We start from the raw sequence: 12,370 nt of genomic DNA on the forward strand, positions 1-12,370 counted from the left end.
GTAGTTTCATGTGCAATCATCTTTTTTTCTACTAAGTTATAATAATGCTTGTTTTATTCCATAAATTACAAATAAAATAAAAATTTAAAAATATTAAAGGAGTAATACAAATAGCTACTTAACATTTATATACCACTTTAAGGTTTGCAAAGGATTTTATAAAAAAAATTTCACTTGATCTTGACAACAAGGAGTAGATGCTATTATCATTACTATTTTACAGATGAAGAAAATGAAGACAACTTTCCCAGACTATGTGTCTGAATCTGGATTTGAACTCATGACTTTGTAACTCCAGGTCCTGCACTGTTATCCACTAATTCTGCCATCCAAACTTTTTTTTGCAAAGGGATTCTTTTAATACCAGTATACTTTCCTGGAGGGAAAAAAAAAAAAACATTAATCATAGATAGCATTAATATAGAACCTAAAGATTTGCAAAGCACTTTGCATATGTTATTTATGTGATTAAAATATCTTTGCCAAGGACTTGAGGTCTCTCCTTTAATTTATGGGCTCTCTAGAGTGTTTGTTACCATTGGGAGAATGACTTGCCTTGACACCCAACAAGCTGCCCTCCACATGTGGATGTAAGGTGGTGGCAGACAGAGCTCTCTGTAGAGAGAGTTCAAGAGAAGCAATCAAGAAGTCCATGGGGATTAGTACCAATGAACTGGAAGGGACAAGAGTCTGCTGGCATCCAAATAAGGCATGCAGAAGCACTGAAGTCAGAGATCTCCAGGGAGTCTTTAAGGACTCTCCTTGTAATCATCCCACACCAGCTTGATAATAACCTCATACTAGCTCACATTTGTATGGCCCTTACTGTGAGCCAGACTCACCAGTATATCTCATTTGATCCTTATAACAACTTTTGGGAGATAAGTGCTATTATTATCCCCATTTTACAGATCTGGAAACTGAGACAAACAAGTTTGTCCCAAAGTCACAATTGGCAAATGTTTGAGACTGGATTTGAACTCACTTCTTCCTGACTGGATCACTACTCATTCTCCACAAGTTATGGGGACAATAGAATGAGCAATGAATCTGGACTCCGATGACCTGATGGCTTCAAACTGAATTACATGATCTCTGAAGTCTCTTCCATTGTTGTTCAATCCTTTTTGAGTTGTGTCCAACTCTTCAAGATTCCATTTGGGTCTTCTTGGCAGAGATACTGGAATGATTTGTCATTTCTCCAGCTCATTTGCCAGGTGAGGAAACTGAGTCAAGCAGGATTAAGTGACTTGCCTAGGGTCACACAGCTAGTGAGTGATTTACTAGGCTGGATTCGAATTTTGGAGGATGAGTCTTCCTGACTTCTGGGCTGGTGCTTTATGCACCAAGCCTAAAGTCCCTTCTAGCCCTTGAGATTTGTACTTATAATCTGCCATAAATTTAGACAACTGGGAAAACCAATATAAGATTATCATGGTGGAACACTTAAATGAAAGGCTAATGATAACTATTCTTCTCACTATGCATGTTCACACTAGATTCTTACATATCTGCTTATTGGGGTTAATAATGAATTGCACTTCTAGATCACTTTAAGGTTTATGAAGCTTTTTATCTAAAGCAGTTCCAATAGGTAAAGGCATTCAAATATAATGATTCCCATTGCTGGATGAGGAAGCAGGTTTAAGAGAGATGAAATCATTTGCCACAATTGTACATAGATAATGAAGGCTAAAGGTGAGATTTTCAGTCCCAATGAGCATTAAAGGCAGCATGGTTTTGTCAATAGAAAATAAGTCTCAGAATCAGGATGACCAGCCCCTGTGTCATTCCTCTGGTCTTCACAATACGTTTAACTTCTCAATGTCCACAGCTTCAGGAATGGGAGTTGTTGAATCAGTATCAGTAAAAGAAGGGCAGCTAGATAGCAAAGTGGATACAGTGCTGGGCTTGGAATCAGGATAAGGCTTATCACCTTTATAAGTTCAAATCCAGCCTCAGACCCTTACTAGATGTGTGACCCTAAGCAAGTCACTTAACCCTCTTTGCCTTAATTCCTCATCTCTAAAATGAATTGGAGAAGGAAATGGCAAACCACCCCTATATCGTTGCCAAGAAAACCCTAAATGAAGTCATGAAGAATTTTACACAACTAAAATCAATTGAATAATAACAAAAGTCAGTGAAGAAGTTTCCTTACGAGGGGGTGGAGGTGGGAGTGGGATCATAAAGTGAGAAAATCATAGACTCAGACATCACTACTACCATCTAGACCATGACAATTCAAAGGTTAAGTCAACTTTTTTTAATGAATGTTGGAGCCACAGAGTATGTATATGAGGGAGGGAGAAGTAGGGACATTCATAGATATCGTTTGTTCAGCCAACAAGTAAGAACAGAATGTATAGTGGGCCCATAGTGGACAGAGTTCTCAAACTAGAAGTCATAGGATCAGGTTTTCACCTCTTTCAGGACCTCTACTTTCTCTTCTGTAAAATTAGGGGAAGGAACCAGATCAGAGTTCCATAAATTTAAAATATATACATATTTTTTGAAATTTCAATATAATTGATTTCTTTTATAATCCTACAAATCTTATTTTATACATGTGAAAATATTATTCTGAGAAGGGGTTTTCAGGCTTCACCAGAATGCCAGAAGGGCTAAAGCGACCAAAAAAGAGATAACAACCCCTAAAAGTGATGATGTCTTAACTGCTATAAGAGGTATAGACTATGGTATTAGTCATAGTTTCTTCCCCTCAAGAAGGTTATAGAATAACTGGAGAGAGAAAATCACCTCATATAAAATCATTTAGAGAACAAAGAGTGCTAAATTGCAGACCCAAAATTAAAGGACTAAGAATTGGGGAAAGAACATGTCAATATGAGCTGAGACCAGCTTCTTCAAAGATGGGCATCCTAACATGGATCTTGCCAGATATTGAATAATAATAGTTTTTATATTTCTGAGTCATTTGTAAGGATTACAAGTCTCTTTCCTCATGCTAATTCTCTAAGAAAAGTTAATTCTAAGTAGGAAAAGCCTTATTTCTCTACTGGGAAGGAAGCTGGACTGGTGACTCCTGAAGTCCCTTACAAGGCTGAGAATCTGTAATTCTATTATCACAATTTGATAAATGAGGAAAGGGGTGTCAAAGATAGACAATTAATAAGTGGTTCAATTGACAATAGGCAAAAAAGAAGGAAGGATATTCTAGGTTTAGAGAGCACAGAGAGAATAAAAGCATGAATTATAAAGGGACCAGTGAGAATACTGCCTGGCTCCAGCAAGTTCAGGAAGTAAGATAGGGTGTGGCCTGATTTCAGAGAGCTTTGAAAGCCAGACAAATAAATTTGAACTTAATACTAGGCTATAATGTCACTCTTCTTTATCATCACTTCCTCCAGGTCTCCCCAGATTCCTAGAAGACTTAGCTCAAATACCACCTTCTGCAGAAGGTTTTCTTTCTTCTTTTTCTTTTTTTTCAGGTGGGTAGTATTAATTCAAATCGTGCCTCAGACAATTAAAAGCTGTGTGATATTGGATAAGTCATTTAACCTCTATGATTAATTTCCTTATCCATAAAATGGGGGTGACAATAGCACCTAATTCACAATGTTGTGGGGATCAAATGAAATAGCATGTATGAAACTCTTTGTAACTCTTGAAAGCATTTTAATATTATTATTTCTGAGTTCTCCTCTCCTAATGCCTTCCTTCTGAGATTTCCTTCTATCATCTGTGCATATATATCTTTCATTTTGCTAGTTATTTACGCATTATCTTTCAATTTAGAAAGTATGTTTCTTCAGAGCAGGGATGAATTTTGCCTTTCTTTGTATTCCCAGCACTTAGCCGATGTCTGGAACATAGTAAGAATTTAATAAATGCTTTTTTAGCCAACTGATTTAATGACTAATTCTGTGTCTTGGCAATAAAGCCTTGAGTTTTGCTGTTAAGCTACCAATATTCATTGAGAACATAGCAGATTTTAAAAATCAGCCTTCCCCCTAACTCCATCTTTTAAGTAAACCATGACTGTTTTTATTTGTTTTCCACCCTCATCTTTCCTCAGGCTTTGCCTGTGTCCCAGCATTGCCTTGGAACCTGGTACCCATTTCTCCTTTTTCTGTCCCTCGGGAGCCTTATCCCACAGGGTACTTGTCTGATGTGCCAGTGTGGACTTACTTATTCACTCCTTTCCATTAACTGCCTCTGGCCAAGGGGCTTCCTACAATAGCCTATAGCAATGCCATGCTTCTCTTGGCATTCAACATGACCACAGGAGCTGGATGGTCAACACAGACCTTGCCACTTTGCCAGATCAGTAGAATTCAAGCCTGAGGCTTAGAAATGGTGGGCTGTAACATGACTGTCTCCACACGTGCTGTTGTCAGGGCAACAGAATGTGGGCCCAAAGTGGGGCTCCCTCACACCTACTTCTGTCCTGTTGCCCTAGCAACAGCATTGAGAAAGCTGGGCTTGGCTTAGCTGAGGCTTCAGTATCCAAGGTTACTCTTTGTCCAGAACTCTTCAGAGAACTGACTTTGACTACTATTAATTTTAAGAACCCGCAAGAATGGATTTTAATTATATATACATATTTCTAAATGCCATACTTAAGTCATGGAACAATTTACTGGCCTGAAATAGTGGCCTCTCATCCTCATCTACTGTTATTTAGTTTGAACTGGTTAGATTCAATATCCACCTTCTGATATCCAATGAAAGAAACCTATAAGCAGGGATGGTTTGTAGTCAGCTTCAATTGAATCTGATAGCTGATTGTTAAATATTCAGGATGAACAATTTCAATAAATCTACATTTACACAAACTGCCTGGGGTCAATTTTGCTTGGGACTGGATACAGGGGCAGAGACCCTGGGAAGTCTGAGAAGTAGGGCAGAAAGGAATCCTTTCCAAACCACTGATAGCTTATTTTAATTAGTCATCCTTGATAGTCAAGTCTAAATCCTGTTATTTCTGTATTTCTGAAGGACTGCATGTGCTCTTAGAGTCGAGTTCAGGACCCTCCTTCATCTGACATCCTGAGGCAAAGCTTTAGTCAGGTTACTTATAATTCATGGTATGATTTGGACATAGCTTTCCCTCCCTGCCTCCCTTTCTCCTTCCTTCCTCTGTTTCTTCGTTCATTCCCTTCCTTCCTTCTTCCTTCCCTCCTTTCCTTCCTTCTTTCCTTCTTTCTTCCCTTCCTTCCCTTCCTCCTTCCTCTTCTCCTTCTCTCTCCCACTTTTTCCTTTCCTCCTTTCTTTCCTCCTTTCCTTCTTTTCTTCTCTCCCTCCTCCCTCCTTTCCTTCCTCCCTCCCTCCTTTCTTCCTTTTAATTCAAAACTATTTAGCTATTTTCCCCACAAGTGATTATTTTAATTTTTCATAAAAACAAAAACAAGAACCAGAAAATAAAATCGAAAGGAACAAGTTGTTTTTCTTCAATACTACTAACAGAAGCCGGACAAATTTAAGAAGGACTAGGATTTTTAAAAAGTGACAAGGATTCTATAGCCACTCGATATATCTCTTGATTTTATGTTGGAAAAACATTGAGGCTGGCATTTAAAGCCTGAAAAAATATAGCAGGGGCCAAGCCACAATGCGTGCATGGAGCTGGCTCAGTGCTGAAGGATTTGGCACTTTTGAGATCTTGAAGAGATTCCCTTGTTAGTCTTTCGATTCATGTGCCAGTGGCAGAGGGTGCCTATGGTCACTGAGCCAGAAAGTGCTGCCCACTCGGGAGACTTGAAAAGGAGAAACACCTGTTGGTCTTGCCCTCTCTCTGGAACATGTTAGATGAGGTACTATATCTGGGAATTTCCATGAAGAGAGATGAGAGATTTCTTCCTCTCCTCCCTTGGCAGCACTGGTATTTACACAAGAAGCTGCTAGATGACCTTAAGTCTGCAACTTGGGGCCCCCTTTGCCTCTTCTTTTTTTGCTAGCCTCTCTCTTCCCTCGATTTCCCCCCCTTACCCTGAACATAAGCAACTGAACAGTGATGCTGAGGTAGGTATTTGTATTCTTGGAGATAACATCAGGAGTTCTATAGATCAGGATCTCCTGGTCTTTGGGTTTCCCTAATCAATGCTGACTGTATTGCAGCAAGCACCTATTGAAGAGGAAAAAAGGGAGAATGTGTCCAACAAGCAGATGTCCCCATCCTAGCTAGAGTTTGTTGGACAACATGGATTTTGGAAAAAAAAATTGCTCAGACTATATAGAACTATGGTGGAGATGAAATGACTATTTAGTAATCCATTTTTCATGTTTCATATTTTAAGTATCATTCTCCTGTGGGAGTACAATAGGTGTCATGAGGTGCCATTCCATGATAAGTTTTTGTTCATGTAAGCTTAAGTCTTTTGTGTATTAAGCCTTTCTTTTACATGTAGTGAAATAACAGTTGAATTATATCTGATATATCCAGACTAGATGTATTTAGTAAGCTTCATATGGACATGAACCAACTCTAAATTTAAGGTGATTTTTTTCCCTCAGGGTTTTGATGTAAAGGCTTAAAGAGCTAGTGAGGGAGAAAAGAATCTCACCCATTTCTTTAGCTGGGAAGCTTGCATTATACAGAATTCATTTTACATGTAAGATCCTAGAATTTTAGAGAGCAAACATTTTAGTCCTCCTGGGTTCAGCAGCCATTCGACTGTTCCCTAAATACCAAGGCCAATTTGTGGAGTCTTTGCAGAGAAACAAAGCCCAAGCACCAGACCTTCTCAGGCTTTCTTTCCAGGAAGTTAAAGAGGTGAGGGATTGATAGATTACTAAACAAATATGCAAGTCATTCGAGTCCATTGATTTACCACCACAAGAAAGAGACACATTTTGGCAAGAAATGTTGACTAACCAGTTCTACTTTAAAAAGGAAAACTGATTGGCACCCACTTGGTAGAAGTTTTTTTTTTTCTTTTCAGTATGTTGGTGGTAATTTTATTTTTCAAATGAATTAATAAATTATCATATCTTTATTTGATTAATCAGAACATCAGAGATACAAGCTCCACAAGAGCTGCATAATTCTTTATGGATTTTACAATGAACAAAAACAGAATTATATAATTGGTGATGGACTCTTGAAGAAAAAATTTCTAAAGTTCCTCTTAAAGGACCAACTATCTTTACAGATGCATCAAAACATATTATTTGTGCTGTATACTCTCATGACTTAGTTGTAAAGAGAGTAGTCAGTCCACTCAGCAGAATGAATTGTATGCAATCATTTTAGCTCTTATTTATTATCTAGGAGATATAAATATAATATCTGATTCATCCTATTTAGTAGGTGTGGTACAAAGAATTGCCACAGCCCAAATAAAATTTGTAGCCTCTAATATATATTAATATATATATATATATATACACCAGCTCTTTAAGGAATTTCAAGAGCAAGTGAGAAAGCATCCAGGTAAGATTTATATCTTGCATGTCCACTCTCATAGTGGACTTTCAGGTCCCATTTTTGACGGTAATTCAAAGGCAGATAGCCTTCTAATCATGTTGGCCAATACTCTTTTATTTTAGGAAGCCCAAGAATCTCATTTTAAATATCATCAGGCTGCTCAAGCTTTACATTTACAATTTGGAATAACAAGAGAGGAAGCTAGGAGCATATTAAAAGCCTGTACAGCTTGCCTTCCTTTCCATGCTCCTACACTCCCTCCAGGGAAGAACCCTTGTGGTTTGAGACCTAATGAAATTTGGCAAATGGATATGACCCATTATAAATCTTTTGGTTGTCTGTCTTTTATGCATGTTGTGGTGGACACCTTTACAGGATTCACTTTTGCAATACCAGCAGCAAAAGAGACAGCCCGAGTGGTCACTGAATTCCTTATTCAAGCACTTGCAATTATGGGTGTGCCACAAGCAATAAAAACAGATAATGGGCCTGCATATACTTCTAAACATTTTGTACACTTTTGTGCACAGTATAATATTTTACACACTACTGGCATATCCTTTAATCCTCAAGGACAGGCAATAGTAGAGAAGAGAAACGCTCCTCCAAAAACAAAAGAAAGGGGGAGTCACAGGTAACCCTAGAGAACTTCTAAATCTAGCTCTTTATACTATTAACTTCTTGATTTTTGACAAAGATGCACTGGCTTTGGCAGACAGGTTTTATAACCCACTGGAAGGTAAGTGTCCAGTGTGAGCAGCTCCACTATCTTTAGATAATTGCTAAGTGATATGGAGAGACCCAGAAAGTGGTGAATGGAAAGGACCAGATAGGTTAACTGCTTGGGGGAGAGGGTTTGCTTGTATCTCCACAGATGGAGAAGGAATCAGATGGCTGCCAACCAGCTGTATTCACCTTGTCTATTGGAGAGACAGAGCAGACCCTTGAAACGAAGGAGAAGACCCAAGAAACATTGGGTGGTTCCATCACTGACTGTGCCCACCATTGAATGAGCATGGCAGTTATGGTGTTTGACTCATGGACATCAAAAATTGTTGGACTTGAAAACCCTCAGGAATCATTGGAATCCTGAGACATGAAAAGATTGTTGTAGGATTTGAAAACCCTCAGGAATCATTGGATTCTCTGAGACATGATAAGACTGTTGTAGGACTTGAAAATCCTTAGGAATCACTGGATTTTCTGAGAAATGATAAGACTATTACAGGATTTCAAAACTTGCAGCAATTATTGGATTCCCTAACACATAAAAAGACTTGTTGCAGGACTTCAAAAACTTGTGGGGATCATTGGATTCCCTGACACGTGAAGCAATGGACAATAGATTGGTTTTGGACTATCTCTTGGCTGCTGAAGAAGGCGTATGTGTGACTGTTGTTTACATACCCTCCTTCTAGGACTTCTGGAAATCTTTTACAACACCATGTTGATTTATATTGTTTGTTATATCACTACTTGCATGTACAATTCATGCTTGTTACACCACATTGAGCCTGTACTGGCTGTGGGTAGAGTCATCACTAATAGCCTGTGCTTTATTGCTATGTGCTTGTGTAATACCTCCCATGCTGATGGGTTTGTGCATACCTGTCTCTAGTAACACCCTTTATCCCAGAAACCCACTAGCAATATCTGACTTGACTCCCCACTTCCCTTTGGTGTTTTTCATCTCTCTTCCTGAGAAGTCAGGGAAGGCATGATCATCTCCTTTTTAGTGTTTTCACCTCCCTTCCTGAGAAGTCGAGGTGGGGGTGGGGGCATGATCATCTCCTTTTTGGTGTTTTCATCTCCTTTCCTGAGAAGTCAGGGAGGGCGTGATCACTTCCTTTTGGGGGTTCTTACCTCCCTGAGAAGTCAGGGAGGGCATGACCAGCTGGGTTCTAAAACAAAAGAAAGCGGGAGATGTAAAGGACTGAAACTCTGAATATGTGCTCTGGAATCAGACAACTGAGCACTTACGGCTAATTACTGATTGGACAATACGTTATTAGCAGATGCTTGGAAAATGGCCCTTCTCACTATTCTGTGCTGGCTTGATCTTTTGGTGTATACAGATAATTGTAGGAGGGATTAGGGGGTGGAGTAAGATAAGCCAGGGTCACTTTGTCAGTAGAGGAGAAGAAGGGAGGCCGTGGAGAGCTTGCGTCCATCCCTTTCACTTCTACCCCTAAAGACCAAGAATAAAGACCAAGAACTTTTGCTTATCCTGACTCTGGATGATTCTAAGGCATCCAGGATGCTAACGTGGTCTTCACAGTAAGCATCATAAGCAAAGAATATTTCTCATTTTATTCAGCTCTCAGAAAAGATCTATCAACCACAGTGGCATCAATGATCTTCAAGATGCCTCTGTTACATCAGCAATTAAATTGTGCTAGGTATTTCTTTCAATCTAGGATAATTTGAAAAAAATGCTGAAAGACCAAATAAGTGTTTTACAACTCTGAGAAAAAATAGAACTATATGTGTGAGTATGTATTTATGTATGTATCTATCTATGAATTTGTATTTTAGTTCTTACTTATTAGAACTCTATATTCTATACTATGGTTATCCTTGGGAGCCATAAGAAAAAACCCAAAGAAGGATGGAAACTCAGAATTAATGCTATGAAATCTTTCATCCTAGCTAGTAAATGTCTAAGGCAGTATTTGAATTCAGATTTTCTTGTCTCCACCGAGATCCAGTGCTCTATCCACTGTGCTACCTATAGCTGCCTTGTCCAGATTCATATAGATAGGAAGTAATGTTCTCAGGCCCTAATTCTGGTCATTTATTTAGTGTATTTTTGTATATTCTCATATATATAGTGTATTGACTCCCTTTGTACAACATAAGCTCTTTGTGGCAGAGTCCTTAGCACCTAGCCAAGTACTTGGCACATATTAGGAAAACAATGAATATTTCTTTTATATGTATACACACAGACATATGTATATATCTACACCTATCTATCTATCTGTTTACTTGTAATACTTTTTAAAATTTTGAGTTCCAAATTCTCTCCCTCCCTCCAGCCTCTCTTCTACCCATTGTTTATTCTTTGTTCTGGAAGAAGACCAATGACATCAGGAGGAGGATGTCTTGACTTCCAAGTGAATTGAATGTAAGTGAGGCAGGACTGTACAAAGTCATCAGACTTACTTTCTCTCCAAGTCATCTGAGCACAGTGATAAGACATAGGTCAAGAGAACTGGAGATGGCCACAGCTGCACTGGGAGACCTTGACCCTTTAAGATAAAGTCTTTCCCAGGTCTCAGATAGTCTAAAACAACAGTTTTAGAATTCAGTGATTAAAGGCTAGGTAAGAAATGGGACAAAGGTGACCTACTTTGCTTTTAAAAAAGAATCAATCTGGAACTATGCTCAAAAAGTTATCAAACTGTGCATACCCTTTGATCCAGCAGTGTTACTACTGGGATTATATCCCAAAGAGATACTAAAGAAGGGAAAGGGACCTGTATGTGCACGAATGTTTGTGGCAGCCCTTTTTGTAGTGGCTAGAAACTGAAAACTGAATGGATATCCATCAGTTGGAGAATGGTTGAATAAATTGTGGTATATGAAAATTATGGAATATTACTGTTCTGTAAGAAATGACCAACAGGATGATTTCAGAAAGGCCTGGAGAGACTTACACGAACTGATGCTGAGTGAAATGAGCAGGACCAGGAGATCATTATATACTTCAACAACAATACTAGATGATGACCAGTTCTGATGGATCAGGCCATCCTCAGCAACGAGATCAACCAAACCATTTCTAATGGAGCAGTAATGAACTGAACTAGCTATGCCCAGAAAAAGAACTCTGGGAGATGACTAAAAACCATTACACTGAATTCCCAATCCCTATATTTATGCACACATGCATTTTTGATTTCCTTCACAAGCTAATTGTACAATAATTCAGAGTCTGATTCTTTTTGTACAGCAAAATAATGTTTTGGTCATGTATACTTATTGTGCATCTAAGTTATATTTTAATATATTTAACATCTACTGGTCATCCTGTCATCTAGGGAGGGGTGGGGGTAAGAGGTGAAAAATTGGAACAAGAGGTTTGGCAATTGTTAATGCTGTAAAGTTACCCATGTATATATCCTGTAAATAAAAGGCTATTAAATAAAAAAAAAAAAAAAAAAAAAGAATCAATCTGGGAAGGGAAGGCCCTCAGAGTTTCTGGCCAGAACAGAAACAATTGCTATTTACACTCATTAAGAGTCATTAAAACCTAAACAATGAGCAAGTGAGGCATGAACTGAGACCTAAGATTGACCAGTGAAAGCCAGAGTGATTTGGGTCCAAAAGCATAGTCAAGCCTCCATTTGTGGGGCAGCTAGGTGGTGCAGTGGGCAGAGCACCAGTCTTGAAGTCAGAAGGACCTGAGTTCAAATTTGGCCTCAGACACTTAACACTTCCTAGCTATGTGATCCTGGACAAGTCACTTAACCCCAATTGCCTCAGCAAAAAAAAAAAAAAAAAAAAAAAAAAAAGAAGAAGAAGTTCTATTTGAAGCCTATTTTTTAGAATTATATTTCAAGAAACCATAAATGAAAACTACATGAGACAAAAGAGTTAGCTGTTCCAATGTTTGGAGAGGGGGAAGGAACAATGAAAGAATAAATAAATAAGGAAGAAAAAATATCTAGTCCCCAAACCCTAAGATATTTGGTGAAGTAGAAAAAATCAAAATTTATATCCTTTGGACAGAGCATCTACACATAAGGCTATGACTCTCCATGTAGACAGAGGGAAAAGAGAAAGAGGAAGAAGAGGAGGAGAATAAGGAGGAATTAAAAAAGGAGGTGGAAGACAAAGAGAAGAAGGTATTGGAGGAGAAGGAAGAAGAGGAGGAGGAGGAGGAGAAGGAAGAGGAGGAGGAGGAGGAGGAGGAAGAGGAGGAGGAGGAGGAGGAGGAAGAAATAGCAGCATTGCCCAACTGGAACTGACCAGCTG

The 12,370-nt window shown here is 38.7% G+C and overlaps 1 long non-coding RNA gene across 1 annotated transcript in view; it reads right to left on the reverse strand.

Moving 5' to 3' along the window:
* Positions 1 to 210: 210 nt before the first annotated feature.
* The window catches only part of LOC116420674, a 28,976-nt gene continuing 16,816 nt past the window's right edge, over positions 211 to 12,370 (reverse strand). Inside the window, exon 3 of the long non-coding RNA XR_004231064.1 lies at positions 211 to 376. This is a non-coding gene — a long non-coding RNA (uncharacterized LOC116420674). The remainder of the gene's footprint in view (positions 377 to 12,370) is intronic.

Source organism: Sarcophilus harrisii, chromosome 1 (assembly GCF_902635505.1).
Source record: "Sarcophilus harrisii chromosome 1, mSarHar1.11, whole genome shotgun sequence".
Taxonomy (NCBI): domain Eukaryota; kingdom Metazoa; phylum Chordata; class Mammalia; order Dasyuromorphia; family Dasyuridae; genus Sarcophilus; species Sarcophilus harrisii.